Source organism: Salmo salar, chromosome ssa26 (genome assembly GCF_905237065.1).
Source record: "Salmo salar chromosome ssa26, Ssal_v3.1, whole genome shotgun sequence".
Taxonomy (NCBI): Eukaryota; Metazoa; Chordata; class Actinopteri; order Salmoniformes; family Salmonidae; genus Salmo; species Salmo salar.
The window spans coordinates 14,409,941-14,425,000 of NC_059467.1; positions in this window are offsets into that span (position 1 = coordinate 14,409,941).

Consider the following 15,060-nt stretch of genomic DNA (forward strand, 5'->3'; position numbering starts at 1 on the left):
CAATCTGTTCATTTTTGGACAATGATTCAACTGCATCTCTCTCTGTCTTAGAAATATTACGTCGTGTTTGGTTGGAGTCAATTTTACCCTTAAACAGATTCTCCACATCAAAATTCACTTTCTTGGCAAATGTATTTAGTGTGGCATTCTGGACGATGGGACAAAAAGTGGACTTGGGCTTAAAAGGTGTTTTTGAGCGAACAGAAACTGCCTGACCTGAGACACTGGCGTCTGATATAAATAATCTACTTTGTGAATACCATTGGTGTTTAATATGCGGGTTTCAGCATGAAATATGCGTTAAACCTTTTGCAAACTTTTATTTATTTGACTATGTTAATATGGATTTGTTGTTAATATTTTGGCATCAAACTGTTGGCAGTTGTGAAAAAATGTCAATAGTTTGAAGACTTTTTCATTAAATAGGCTATTTTCTCTCTAACCATACGGTCTATTTACTAGAAACTCATGGACAATATGGACACATATATAATAAATGAATACTACAGTATATGCATATATTTACAGTTATCCAAGTATAAATTACCAAACTTATGATAGATTTTTCTGTTAATTACCAAAACTACTGAAGATTCCGGTAACTTTGGTAAATTGCCGGTAGCTTTACAAACCTAGCTGTAGAACATGCAAAACGTAAGCTCTTCCAAGGGTCAGCTGGCAAAAGATTAGCCCTAGGCCTATTTTTTTCAATGTAATGTTCCAAATAATCAATGATTAAAGGACTCATTGCTATTAGGAAGGAACTGGACACACTTAACACAAAACTATATAAAAAAATAAAAAAATAATGTATTAACAAAAAAACAAGCCAAAAACGATTTGTCAGACCTAAACGAGACAAAGAAATAAGTGAGAGGATGAGCCTCTCCACCTCTACGATAATGAAGAAGGACTGAGCAAAATGATAGACGGCAGCACTTTCTAAAGGTAAGGACATTGCTATGCACACAGCATCGCATTTCAGATTGAACAAGTTGAGACCCACAGCATTTCAGGTTAGACTGCAAAGGAGAGGAGAGAGAAGTTAACCATCTCTCTTCTTTATCTCTGTTTTGACATGGACTGGGACGTATCATCCATTAAACTAAGCAAGTACTATGTTTATTCTTATAAAGTTTGGTCTTATAAAACCAAAATGAAGAATATACCAGGGAAAGTTTCTAAGTAAAACAAACTGTGCTTTGTATCCCTTTGTGTTGTTCAAATACAGTAGATAGTGTGAACAACATGCAACACAACAGCAGTACTAAGTTGGTTGCTTGTTTTCGGGAGGAATGAGCAAACATTAGCTGCTGGGAACTGTTCTCTATGCCAACACTAAAGGACTGTTTGATAATATCAAAAAGCTGCTTTCTAAATCACCCAAAGGGATCACATTTGACAATAACGTTATTCAGTCATAACGAATTGCCAAAAGGCAATTTTTCCACTCATAGCCCCTATTGGCAAGGTTAAAGCTTTAATATTTACAGTTGGAGAGTTTTCTTGATCAGTGAGGGCAACAACTCTCCAGATATTGTAGGATTTCACTTCCCATGGAGTAGATGTCCTTTACGCAGAGATGATTTGTTCATAGTAAGAGGTATCAAAATAATTAAAGTTGAATTCACCAAGGATTTCATTTATAATTGGCCAGATGGACTTGTTCATCTGTTTTATTGTTTTCCTCTTTCGCTAAAGGCAGATGTGCAGGGTTAATGTGTGGCCTTTTTGACTGTTGAGGCATTGCCATCCGTCCCTGGCAGTGCCACCTTACATTATGTAGCTGAAGTCATTTGACCAACAACAACAAAAAAACATAAGTTGCACAGTGATGCAACACCAGCCATCTACTCTACAAATGATGTGATTGGACACATTTGGCTTTGGAGCTGAATAGAGAATACTTTGTCGAATGCTGATAACCTGCCCCCAAAATAATGTTTAGATGCGTTCATGCTATGAAGAGCTAATTTGTGGTGGCTTGGTTCTCTGTTGAGGCTAATAGATGTTAGAGTCCTGTTTGCTAGCATTGTACACTTACCCAATGGCAAGATTCTAGCAGCAGTCTGGTCTGCTTTGGCCTTTCATGGGTTTTCACTCCTGAAAAGCATTTGCATAATGGAATTATGGGAGCCATGCTATGTCTTTAGTGGACCATTAGGCAGGACTTTACTGGATTGTAATTAGTGGCTTCTGCCCTTAACCTTCATTAACATGCAAATGAAAGTTCTAAACACTAAGAAATATTTGACGCATAGGGAGAAAAATGCCAAAGTGATTAACAGGCAATCTACACTGAAAGCAACTATTTCTATGATAAATATCACAGTTAAGTACACTTGAAATTATACATAGCAGAGAAAGTGCATGCCTTAAGTTACAGGTGAACTGAATGGTACAATAATTTAAAATGACTATTTGTTTGAAGTTTTATGCATTTTGATATTCACCTGTTCATACCTACAGTGGCTTGCGAAAGTATTCACCCACCTTGGCATTTTTCTTATTTTGTTGCCTTACAACCTGGAATTAAAATAGATTTTTGGGGGGTTTGTATCATTTGATTTACACAACATGCCTTCCACTTTGAAGCTGCAAAATATGTTTTATTGTGAAACAAACAAGAAATAACAAAAAAAATGAAAACTTGAACGTGCAAAACTATTCACCCAAGTCAATACTTCGTAGAGCAACCTTGTGCAGCAATTACAGCTGCAAGTCTCTTGGGGTACGTCTCTATAATCTTGGCACACCTAGCCACTGGGATTTTTGCCCATTCTTCAGGGCAAAACTGCTCCAGCTCCTTCAAGTTGGATGGGTTCCGCTGGTGTACAGCAATCTGTAAGTCATACCACAGATTCTTAATTGGATAGAGGTCTGGGCTTTGACTGGGCCATTCCAAGACATTTAAATGTTTCCCCTTAAACCACTCGAGTGTTGCTTTAGCAGTATGCTTAGGGTCATTGTCCTGCTGGAAGGTGAATCTCTGTCCCAGTCTCAAATCTCTGGAAGACTGAAACAGGTTTCCCTCAAGAAATTCCCTGTATTTAGCGTCCTCATTCCTTCAATTCTGACCAGTTTCCCAGTCCCTGCCGATGACAAACATCCCCACAGCATGATGCTGCCACCAACGTGCTTCACTATGGGGATTGTGTTCTCGGGGTGATGGGAGGTGTTGGGTTTGCTCCAGACAAAGCGTTTTCTTTGATGGCCAAAAAGCTAAATTTTAGTCACATTTGACAAGAGTACCTTCTTCCATATGTTTGGGGAGTCTCCCACATGCCTTCTGGCAAACACCAAATGTGTTTGCTTAATTTTTTCTGGCCTCTCTTCTGTAAAGCCCAACTCTGTGGAGTGTATGGCTTAAAGTGTTCTTATGGACAGAAACTCCAATCTCCGCTATGGAGCTTTGCAACTCAGGGTTATCCTTGGTCTCTTTGTTGCCTCTCCGATTAATGCCTCCTTGCCTGGTCTGTGAGTTTTGGTGGGTGGCCCTCTCTTGGCAGGTTTGTTGTGATGCCATATTCTGATTAACAGAAATTGAGTAATATGTCCCTGAACAAAGGGGTTTGGAGTCAAAATCAAAAGCAACAGTCAGTATCTGGTGAGATGTTACCCCACTCTTCCACCAAGGCACCTGCAAGTTCCCGGACATTTCTGGGGGGAATGGCCCTAGCCCTAACCCTCCGATCCAACAGGTCCCAGACGTGCTCAATGTGATTGAGATCCGGGCTCTTCGCTGACCATGGCAGAACACTGACGTTCCTGTCTTGCAGGAAATCATGCACAGATCGAGCAGTATGGCTGGTGGCATTGTCATGCTGGAGGGTCATGTCAGGATGAGCCTGCAGGAAGGGTACCACATGAGGGAGGAGGATGTCTTCCCTGTAACGCACAGCGTTGAGATTGCCTGCAATGACAACAAGCTCAGTCCGATGATGCTGTGACACACCGCCCCAGACCATGACGGACCCTCCACCTCCAAATCGATCCCGCTCCAGAGTACAGGCCTCAGTGTAATGCTCATTCCTTTGACGATAAACGTATATCCGACCATTACCCCTGGTGAGACAAAACCACAAGTCGTCGGTGAGGGCCTGCCTTACAACAACAGGCCTACAAGCCCTCAGTCCAGCCTCTCTCAGCCTATTGCGGACAGTCTGAGCACTGATGGAGGGATTGTGCGTTCCTGGTGTAACTCTGGCAGTTGTAATTGCCATCCTGTACCTGTCCCACAGGTGTGATGTTCAGATGTACCAATCCTGTGCAGGTGTTGTTACACGTGGTCCCTGCCACTGCAAGGACGATCAGCTGTCCATCCACTGTCTTAGGCATCTCACAGTACAGACATTGCACTTTATGCCCTGGCCACATCTTTTTTTTATTTTACCTTTATTTAACTTGGCAAGTCAGTTAAGAAGAAATTCTTATTTTCAATGACAGCCTAGGAACAGTGGGTTAACTGCCTTGTTCAGGAGCAGAATGACAGATTTGTACCTTGTCAGCTCAGGGATTTGAACTTGCAACCTTTCGGTTACTAGCCCAACACTCTAACCACTAGGCTACCCTGCAGTCCTCATGCCTCCTTGCAGCATGCCTAAGGCACATTCACGCAGATGAGCAGGGACCCTGGGCATCTTTCTTTTGGTGTTTTTCAGAGTCAGTAGAAAGGCCTATTTAGTGTCCTTAGTTTTCATAACTGTGACCTTAATTCCATACCTTCTGTAAGCTGTTAGTGTCTTAACGACCGTTCCACGGTGCATGTTCATTCATTGTTTATGGTTCATTGAACAAGCATGGGAAACAGTGTTTAAACCCTTTTCAATGAAGATCTGTGAAGTTATTTGGATTTTTACAAATTATCTTTGAAAGACAGGGTCCTGAAAAAGGGAAGTTTCTTTTTTCGCTGAGTTTACATTACACCTGACTAATGCATTTTGTTTATTAGAAAATGTAACATTGCCCCCTCTCTCTCTCTCGCTCTCTCTCACACACACACACACACACACACACACACACACACACCTTTCTTTTTTCTAAGGATATCCTAATAACTCACTGTTCTTGGACTATGAACTCCTAAAATAGCTGTACCATTTGCAATTGTAATGTGCTCATTTAAATTAAATGCTGCTTGCCATGAATACAATTGAACTTTCATGACATGTTAGACAAGACCCTGCCAAAATTACCCATGGACATGGACACATTAATCAAATGAGAGAATGGCCATTAAGCTGGCTAGTGAAAACATCCTTTGGAGGGGTGAAGAGTACGGGTCATTCTCCTTTTGTTAAACCTGTCTAATTAGAGTCTAAAGTCATCGCTGGAAGTCAGGACTATTAAAGGACTGCTTTTATACAATGACAAATTAAAACATACCTGTAATTGATTAAAGAAGTGAAGTGTATAAAAAGTGTGACAGTGTAAGCGTTTGCCCACTAATGTCCATTTATCATTATGTATAGGCAGCACATGGGATAATGGTACATATCGTAGCCTACACATGCATCACATGAAGTTGTTTATACTTGTATACATATGACGATGTAATTAGCCTAGTAATAGTATTATACTGTTATTAACATCTATTATGTAGTTATCCTTCTTGTAACTCTTCAGGCATGGTTCTTTTTCTTTCATTGGTGTAAAGATCAAGAAAAAGTAAATTAAAGGCCACTAGCTGTATGGTAAAATCCTATTGCATCATTGCTCAAGACAGACAGCTTGCTCAATAATTCATACAATTAGTTTTTCTCCTTAAGCAAGCTCTCGTTTCAGTAACCCGGTTCAACCTTAGTACCCGCCTCTATCTTATTAATCAGCCCCCATCGATTTAGTGTAGAAAGTAATTAAAGCCATGACATGTGTAGTTGATGTTAGGCATCTGTATGTGTCAAGAATGCAGAAACACACCCTGCCTGTCAGTCACTTGGCGTCAGTTATCTATGTTTCTTGGTGAAAAGAGAAGAGGGTAAACAACGTGCACAAAATGTGTTTTTTCATCAATTGTGGGGCACCTACAGATATGTTACCCGTTCTAGCTTGTTGTGTTTATATTGTATCGTTGGTGTGGCCCAAACGAAGCGTTGCATTACAATAGGTTACATGTTTATTAAATAAGTAATAGCAATACTTCCAATACAATGGCAACTCAATTTATATGCACTTACAGGTTACAGATTTTGCTCAAGGTTAGAACTTTGAATCACTGTGGCCAAGTGTGGTGAAGCTCAAAAGGATAATGCAGTAGGCCTCTACCTGTACACTATAATCCAAGTGATCTAAGATCCGTGGCATCATCTTGGGATCTCTCCCACCTTGGGTTCTTTCACAGTGTGGTGAGGCAATAGGATTTCAACTCTCTTGAAACACTCTAAAACAAAAAAAGTATACTCTCTATGACCATGTTAATTAAATCAGGGGTTGCTGTATTGGCCATTTAGCACCTAGCTACTCCACTGTGGTTGCCTAATGTCTTTTTAAAAAGTCCAATATAAATAACGCTCACCGTGGTAAGCATTTAACCTAGTTCATTAAATGATACAAAGAGTCATAAATACACCCCTGACCTGCAAATTAATGTGTTGTGTTTAAGGAACAGTGGTGGGTAAACAATTAGCACTGCTGCCCCTCAATGATGAAGCTCCCATTCCCCTTTATTAAGACGTGGCGTCTTTTTACAGATTATCCCTGCTGTTTTATGAATTCACAATTACACCTCATTAATGTGTAATTTACATAATTACAAGGAATGGGACAGTGTGCACAGTAGGACGATACACTGTCTGGAACAAGAGAAAAACATTCCATAGGCTGTTGTACAGTACATATTTTGAGGAGTTTGGAGCTTTTGTATTGAAATATAATACAGCACACAATGTACAGGCTGTGAAAAGAGAGAGACACCAGTTCTAACACCTGAAAAATGGAAGGCAAATATATATACTCATACACGCCTGCAGAATACTATTTTGCACTGTACAAAAACGCAGCTCATTGATAGATCCATTCTTCGTTGGTGGTAAAACGGTATCAGTATGTTATACATATCAAAGATTCAATGTGGAGTTTATGTGCTTTGCTTCTGTATGAGATCGTGCTCTAAGGACAGATTTGATTTCAACTCTAAAATATTATGTTTTTCTACCATCTCACACAGTACAAATAAAAAAAGTATTGAATTGGCACATTTTACATAATGTGTTTTTTTGTGGCCAACAAAATAAGGAAAACTAATAACTGAAGTGTATAGTTTTACTACCTGTATGTACGGCATGCACAAAAAAACGTGTTTGGCCTCAGCAGGTAGGCCACTTTAATCCACCTTCTCTAGGTTATTTGTAAGATGAATGAAACCACAGAAACAGATGACAGGTCTTTAGCTCAACTCTAAAATGCAATTAACAAGCAAATGAGGCCAGTCAAACCACTCTGACCAATCGGCGTAGGCAACGGCCACAGGGGAGAAGTAAAATGGTAATTCATACACAATCTGCAAACTGCTCAGTCAACTTTATTGAGCAGACAAATGGCATGTGACATTGTAACTGCCAGTGATTTGTGTATGCAAAGGTTTTATATCAAATCTCTATATATTAATTTTATTTCTGAGTATTTTGGATAAGCAATGTGGACAGCTCTTCCATTCATAATATATTCATTTTTATTTGTTCCAGTGGGTTAAATAACAATGACTAGCCAATGCCAGTGTGTGTGTGTGATATTTATTAGAATGTAGGAAAAGAAATACAGCCTATAAAGTTTGAAAGACCAGTGTGAAGATCTGAAAAGTACAGCTCCAGGTGATATCATGGATTTCAGATGATAACTGATTTAGCTGAATAAAGAGAGTCTGTCACTCAACCTGGTCTGGTTTACTAAGACAGAACATTGGGGTTTACAGTTTTTTATATTACTAATTTCAAGGCTTGTTTTGGAAACACTGCTGGCACCCTACTTACCCAGCAGTCCCTGGTAGGATACCATGCCAAGAAGTTTTGTTAATTGTCTTACAGTAATGCATCTTTATTACTCCAAATGCATCACTTCTGTGCTTTATCCAAATGATCAAACCCAATCTACTGTCATTGAATACAGGATTACAATGCTCTGAAGAACAGAATAACTGGATAATAGACCTAAGTTAGCTGAAGGTATGAAAAAGCCACTTGGCTCTGAGACAACAAGCCTAAGCCAGAGCTAAACGCTCAAATGAGATGTTTCATTCTGATGTTAGTGTCCTTCTACTCAGTAGAAAACCGGCAGGAGGAATCCTGCGACTGCTTAGTCTTTTTTTAGTCTAGATACTAGTGTGCATAGGGGTTGTGAGATTTATGGCAGGAGCTGAGCATAGCTGGCGGTGAAAGTCACTGGGGGATTTCACATCCCTCCATTTGTTTTTCACATTACTGAGGTTTCACTTAATGTGCTCCAAACATCCCCTTAAAGAGGCTAGGTAGGCCTGTTCTCAAGTTCAGGCTTCATTTAGCTTTACTCTTCTCCTCCTGAGATACACCCAGACGTACAGGTCCTCTCCAGAGGAGCTATTAATACAAGGAGGGAGGGAGGGGTTCAACCCCAAATTCACCCGGCAAGAGAATACTGCATGTTTGTTTGGAAAGGAGATGGAAAACATATGAAAACACTAGACCTCTTAAAATGGCAATGAAAAGGCAGTAAAGTGATAAACTTGCAGCTCAAAGAGCTGTGCGAAAAAACTACAAATAATTATATATTAAAAAGAGAGATGGCAATCAATTAAAAAAGTAAATTAACAATATGTGGGCAAATCAGTGGCAAGCAGTGAACAGTATCATTATACAGGCTACTGTGAGAAACTAGTTTATTCAGGGTGTTCACATGCCTAACAAACTTGTTTTTTTCTGCCAAGCAAATTTGTCTGCCAATCAAAGTTCCTCCAGACACTCATCAAAGAGAGAGAGGGAGAGGGAGAGAGAGAGAGAGAGTCTGGTCAAGTCTACAGTACTTGTTTTCCCTCTGCCTGTCTCCAATGTGTTGGCCTCACTGTCCCTTCACATAAGGACAATGGAAAAGAGGTGATTAATCTTTATTGAAGCAATTATGGAGCAAATGTTATTTACACCATCTAATTTTGCCTGGGTATCTTTCTGCTTACAGAAATTAAAGCTCCAGGGGAGGTAAAATGGTCACCAATTAATTTTTGCTGACAGATTCAGTAAAACAGAAAACTGCGACAAAGGAGTTTCCCCTAGAGTACGTGACTTCAGCAGGAAGTGAGGATAACTCTCCGTGTACCTGAAATGCTATATTATTTCCATACAATTAAAAAATTATTTGCACTTAATATAAATAAATTACAGCAACAATTACCTTACACCTTGAATAGTGGACATGATATGGCTACACATTCTCATTCTATGCACATACAGCCTGCTTACATAATTTGCATGGCTAGATAGAGGGGTGTGTGATCCACACATAGAAGACCACATAGTGCTTATTAAAAAGCTGTCGCTATGCAGAGTCGAGCCAACAGGATGCACCAGGTTTGACGAGGATTTATTACCGGCTGCCATTTCCACTAAATGGCATTTTAAGAATCTGAGCCTTTCTCCTTAAATCAATCACACAGCTCACATCCTGTTCTCCACTCAGCCCAGCACAGTTACAGCAATGACAGGAGTCTCCATAGGCCTAACCTGAACTCAAAGCTCAGCTGCAGAACCACTGGGGTTCACAGGTGGTACACTTCAACATTCATTTAGAAGGACACTGAAGGAGTCCACACAAAAACATAGGCCTCACTGTAACTACGTAGCATGCCAGATGCAGGCTACACCATGGGTTGAAGTACTATCCTAATGACTTGTCTCCAAGTTTTTGTATCAACAGAGTGAGCAGATAAACATAATGGTTAGCTGCATAATCAGTTAAACACATTCTTCATGAATAGACAGCTCCATATTACACTCTTATTACTTCTACCATAGCTCAGTTCCCATACGTTCAATGCGATGAAATTGCTCTGGTTATGTCAGCCATAAAAAGTACAGTGATTGAATTCAATCTCCTGAACAAACTCTCTGCACTCTTAATTTGGAGCAGAAATGAATGGACTACCAAAGGGAAAGGCAATATTGTATGCTCTTTCCTCAGTGGACAAGGTCAATTAAAGGAGGACATGGATTGGCAATCAAAACTGACACCAAAGATTGACTATGGTGATTACAGGCATGCAGATGGGGAGCTGTAAAGGTTATTAATAATGATTTATGGAATTAATTAAAAAGTAAGATAGGACTCTGTGCATTAAATACATTTAATAAGTTCAGGAAAGGAACCGTTAGCACTTGTGGAAAAGCTGATTTTAAATGATTTAAAATGTTTTTAAAATGGATGCACCATGTAGATTATTGAAAGTAAATGTGAAAAAGATCAATTGAATTGATACATTTTTATAATAATTTCACCATATGCCACTTAACATTTTATGGAGGAATTTGAAAATGGAAAAGTTGTAATATGTATGATTAGCATAAACAGTCACAGCTAAACATGTATGTACACACTCTTGATGAGCTGTAGAGCAATGGTTCTGATCAATGAGGTAGAACGGAGCTCTTATTGGAGTACTTGGCAGGAACTTCCAATGTATGCTACAGTTATCTTTTGAATTAACTTTTTCTGATGGAATGTTGAACATTTTAATAAACTCACATTCATCAATTAGTTTATGTCGTAAGGGAAATCGCAGAATCTATAAAACTACAGCAATTTATTTTGAGGGCAGTAATAATGTCTAACTGTAAGACTGCTGGTTTGCGATTGGTAATCACTCCACATATTCCAAGCTGACATGTTCTCCTGATATATTGGTGTATGTCCTCTAATTAATCCTTTCTTTAACGAGGCAGGCAAGCAAAACCACTTTGCCCCCTCCCATGCCACTGTCATTTAATTCTTAATTGAATGAGGAAAGTGTACCGGTATTCTGTGACTACAATATGCTGTGGTGGGGCATTGAGACTAGGGAGGATGTGTCTCTTATTTAACAAGGCTTTTAAGTAAACAGCGTGAAAAATGCATTGCACGCGGTGCAATCACTATAGAGTATTCGAAACTCAGCTTGGAGTGTACCATCCCAATTACACACCATGTAGAGCACATCTGTTCTTGCCCTCTGCAGGTGAAGGTCAATGACTACAAAAGGAGAGGTAGAGCGAGAGAAAGCGAGTCAAAGAAACAAATAGAATTAATCAGAGAGAGATAGGTAAAGTGGTAAAGCCATCAAGGTACTCTAATAAAACACATCCAACATGGAGCGGGAGATTAATTATCTGCCTGTGCCATGCCACAGCTTCAGAGAGTCTGCAGGCTACAGAGGGACTGAATGACACGTACCCCCATTCAAAGGTTGGGAACAGCTTCTCATGCATGCTATATTACCCTAAAGACGACCGTCGGAGGCAGATAAGTCACTTGCTCCTTCTAGCCTCACTCCTCTATGGACAGAGATCCTATAATGATACATTTCACTTTAGGCGATTTTCGGGTGATGGGCAGAAACGCAGAAACAAAAATGTGCACGTTGTGGGACATCATTTCTGACCCCCATCAAACAGTCCTCTCCTCGTGTCTTGTGTTAAGACGACATAATGTCTCCTCTCATTTCTCTGGGTCCATCTCTAATGGGATTTGGGTGTTATATTAAGCTTCTCTCTTGTTCTGACATTCCAGTAAATGATTAGAATTTTAAAACGTGACAAAAATCCACTGAGCAGGCTTCACATAGGATAGTTTGTGCCTGTATCTGTTAACTCAGCCCTTCCAGGTAAGCGTGCCCTGTAAAGTGACAGAGAAGGTGATGTACTGAGAATGCAGGGCACCATGTACATGCTACCCACACTTGGTGGCTTTCTAAAACCATCAGCTTTCGTTTAACTGATTCTAGAGTCAGATGCATCAGTGTTCAATGCATATCGGCTGAGCATCAACAGAGCCCAAGGGTTTAAGTGATCTGTTTTAGCCTCAGAGCTGAGGGATTTCACACAATGGACAGTAATACATATACTTTTGGCAGGGTTAAGCAATATGCCTTTTTGGTGTGTTTATTCAAGAAAAATGAAGAAATAGAGACATGACTGCTGCCTCAAGAATAATAGCAATTTTCCAATGAAATGTAATCTTGACCAAACATATGATAAACCTAATCCAGAGATTATCCCAGACAATAAAATGAATAAGTGGAAAAAACATATAATTTCAAAATATCAAATCTGTGATTTAGTTCTGGCCAAGACAAAGTGTCTTAGTGGCATCTACTTATCAGAGTGTAGTGTTTGTCATGCATTTAATCTTGATCCAGCTGAAATGTTCATTGTCACAGCTGATTAGGAGAGTAATACATACCCCCATTAATAACTGCTTTGACAGCGTTGGAGTGATTCATTTTATAACGACTGTGGACAGGTCCTGAGGTTTGACGAGACATGCAAAACTAAGGACCAGTGCGCCAGTAACTACCTTAAGAATGCTCCATGTAACCGACTGCCTTTACACCACAATAGCTTTGACTTTCAATCCAACATGAAATTGTATATAAGAGAGAACCCTTTTTGAGCTTGGTTAGGCATTACAATAATAGAAAAAGGGGCTTTCAACACACAAGAGCATGAGTCACAGCACTTTCATTCACACACTTCATCCCTTTCATCTGTGACAGATAGACCTAGATAACTATACCTTTCTTGAATAACAACTTGATTCAATGGTTGGGCAAATAAAATATAATCCTTAACAGCAGTAGACAGACATCAATCTTACCCAGCACAAACACATCCCTATACTCAATGTAATCTGTGTGTGTGTAACAGTGTTGCTTCTATCCCTCCCCTTGCCCCAACCTGGGCTCGAACCAATCACCCTCCGAACAAATCGACAACCGCTACCCATCAAGTACTGTTACGTATCACTCCACAAATGCAGCGGTTCGATTAGAGCAAGGAAAACAACGACTTCAAAGTCTTAGAGCAAGTGACGTCACCGATTGAACGCTGCTAGCTCACTGTTTACTTGCTAGCCATTTCACATCAGTTACATGTGTGCGTGCGTGTGTGTGCATGGGTAACTATGTGATGGAGTCAACAACATGGCTGGCACAAACACACTCTGCCTGCTGTCTGCCTGGTGAGGTGACAGGATGATGTGGAGATATGATGTGACACCAGGGGCAGCGCTCGATGGTCAGACAAATGAAGCCTGTCAGTTTTTCCCCTACAAAGATCAACCACTCCCGCCCAGTTCTTTGGGCAGAGAGGTGGGTGTGGGTCTATTGTGTTTTTGATCTTACCTTTCATGACAACTCCCAGCCCTGAAACCATCCATCTTTTCAACCTCACTAGGGAATCTTCTTTGATTGTGGGGAGCATCCCCAGTCAGAAGGGCACAGGAGGTGTTACTTGGGAGGAATGGGGATGAATATATAATAACTTGGCCTGTTGTTGCTGGGTGTGCCATAGTGTACAGTATTTAGCATTCCATATGGTAAGGCATTGACAAACATCCCACTGGGCAATAATGGGTTGAATCGACATTGAAATGATGTGGAAACAACAACAAAAAATTGATATGTGATGACATTGAATCAACATGGATACTGATTGGATTTGGAAAATAAATTAATGTAAGGAATTTTGCATTTTTCAGCCAACTTTTAACATAAATCCAATGACATGGTGAAAAGTTTTGTTGATTTCACTTCAGTTGACAACTCAACCAAATGTAAATCAAAACTAGATGTTGAAATGATGTCTGTGCCCAGTGGGAAGGGGGTTGACTGATTCCATTTAGATAAATTGCTATTGGACTGAGAGCTTATCTGTATATCAAACTAAAATGTCTGGTTATTCAACATAAAGTGCTTGTAAACTGTGGTATCCCTCCATTTTAATACATATTAAAAATCCCTAGAGTCTATTGACGCACTAGTGCATCAATCTAAGTAACATAATAAAAAAAAATCCCAATCAAAATTCATCAGTTTATGCTTTTTTAGCGCGGGCTGAGGTGGAAGGTGGCCGAGACACAGCAATGTTTGTCAGACCATGAGATATCCCGAAAATCAGTCTTATCACAAAAATGTCTGTAGCATCCTAACGGTTTGGCCTACAAAACTATTGCGGAAAGGGGAGACTCTTACGAAACGATGGTGTTTTCCATTTTGCTCTAACGACCCCCACAAGTGTCACAGGACTCGTCTGAAGGTAACCAGGATGTAGTTTTGTGCATACCCAAAAAAAGGGTGTCTAATAATATTTCCTGAGATGTCTTGTATCTGCTAGATAAAGGACAGACACTTCAAAACCGTGTTCATTATGATTTATATTTTGACTGTATTTTTTGCCATTTCTGAATGTCTTATTCAATGTGTTTCTATGGGCTGTAGTAGTAAAGGCCAATTTCTATATTTGAAATAATAAATATACACACACATATATATATATATATATATATATATATATATATATATATATATATATATATATATATATATATATATATATATATATATATATATATATATATATATATATATAATAAATATATACACACACACACACACACACACACAAACACACACACATTATATATATACTGCTCAAAAAAATAAAGGGAACACTTAAACAACACAATGTAACTCCAAGTCAATCACACTTCTGTGAAATCAAACTGTCCACTTAGGAAGCAACACTGATTGACAATAAATTTCACATGCTGTTGTGCAAATGGAATAGACAACAGGTGGAAATTATAGGCAATTAGCAAGACACCCCCAATAAAGGAGTGGTTTTGCAGGTGGTAACCACAGACCACTTCTCAGATCCTATGCTTCCTGGCTGATGTTTTGGTCACTTTTGAATGCTGGCGGTGCTTTCACTCTAGTGGTAGCATGACACGGAGTCTACAACCCACACAAGTGGCTCAGGTAGTGCAGCTCATCCAGGATGGCACATCAATGCGAGCTGTGGCAAGAAGGTTTGCTGTGTCTGTGAGCGTAGTGTCCAGAGCATGGAG